Source organism: Nanorana parkeri, unplaced genomic scaffold (genome assembly GCF_000935625.1).
Source record: "Nanorana parkeri isolate BGI_ZX_2015 unplaced genomic scaffold, ASM93562v1 scaffold2513, whole genome shotgun sequence".
Taxonomy (NCBI): Eukaryota; Metazoa; Chordata; class Amphibia; order Anura; family Dicroglossidae; genus Nanorana; species Nanorana parkeri.
Genome location: NW_017308781.1, coordinates 161978 through 163585, shown reverse-complemented (window position 1 = coordinate 163585; position 1608 = coordinate 161978). Strand labels below are relative to the sequence as shown.

The window sequence follows — 1608 nt, the reverse complement described above, 5'->3', positions numbered from 1 at the left end:
CGGAGGAGATACAATGTACGGAGGAGATACAATGTACGGAGGAGATACAATGTACGGAGGAGATACAATGTACGGAGGAGATACAATGTACGGAGGAGATACAATGTACGGAGGAGATACAATGTGCGGAGGAGATACAATGTACGGAGTAGCTGAAGGTACATTGTATCTAGTGGTGGAGAAATCTGCGACACGTGATTTGTGTCGGGAAGTCGGATCTTCTCATTTCCCGGATTTGAGACGTTTTTAGTATTTCGCTTTTCCTGGTCGGATGGAAGATTTTCGTTACATGTATTTTATTTCCGTATTGTCTGTGTTTTTTTTTTGTGTCCTGACCAAAGAGGATTCCGCCTGGAAGCGGAGGCCGCGCTGCAGTCACTTTGTGGCTCGTCCATCAGCAGGGCCGCCGGCCGATTGTTGGGGCGCGGTACAAAATGGCTGCCGTCACCTGCGTGGCGACCCGGGCTGATGGTGATCAATGATTCCGTTGTATTGCTGGGATGAGGCCGATTCATTGACATGCTGGGAGCGTGTCCCCCGGAATCCAGGCCGGCGAGCCGATAATCCACTTATCAGAACACTCAGCAGCCTGACATCCTGGTAAGTGGCTTAAATACGCGTTTCACCGCCGCCCGCGGAGCGATAGCAGACGTCTCCGGTCACAGGGCGCTGCTCAGGGGCTTTTATTGGTCACCAGAGCACTTCCTGTCCTCGTTCTATGGAGTATTGTCATACAGTGGGCCGCGTATACTATAGTCGATGTGTCATGGTGGAGCGCCGGAACTCGCGGCGGCTCAGACAGAAATAACACAAGAAATAAAATCAGATTTATTCACCAGCATGGCCAGCATCATTCAACCCACTTCCTGTGAGCCCGAGTTATACCGGACCCTTTTTATTCACCAGATTTCCCTCCGCAGTACTTTTAGCTGCCACTAGATGTCCTACTGATGGCCAGCATCATTCAACCCACTTCCTGTGAGCCCGAGTTATACCGGACCCTCCCTCAAACCTGTGGCTGGACAGTGAAAGGAGAAGCGGTACAGTGGTGAGCTCATCCCTCGGCTCTCTACTTCTATCAGCATGCTTCTTGTCAGCTGATTGGCTCACGGTGCTGCTTCTTCCCCTCGCACTCCAGCCCTGCTTGTACAGAAAGTACAAGAGGCTGACACCAGGTCGCATGGAGTGACGTATTAACGATGACGGAGCTGCATGAATTTGTCTTTTATATCGGAGATTTCACTTTACATCAGAGAGGACAATCGATGGTCATTTGGTCTCATCTCTGGCTGTGTGGCCGGGTAGTCTCGCTCCTCTTGATGCGATTTCCCCGTGGAACGTCTGGTCAATCAGCTGATCTGAGCGCCTCTCGCACACAATAGAGTCTTCATCAGCAACCCCCCCCCCTCCCCCCTTATCTCCTCACCGGAGTTGCCGGGTAATGAGTTCAGTCCGGACGGGTAATGAATGGAGATCGGTGTGCGCCGCTGTCGCCCATTACTGCTAATTAGTTAAAACATCTCGGCGACAAACAGAGAATCGGCGTCTGTAATTACCAGCAACAGCCAACCGTGCGGAACGCAACTGAGCAGAGGAGAGCCGCCGGGT

The 1608-nt window shown here is 51.9% G+C and overlaps 1 protein-coding gene across 1 annotated transcript in view; it reads left to right on the top strand.

The window, feature by feature from the left end:
- Window positions 1–1608, top strand: part of RNF220 (ring finger protein 220) — a 231236-nt gene that overhangs the window by 94137 nt on the left and 135491 nt on the right. The window lies entirely within an intron of this gene.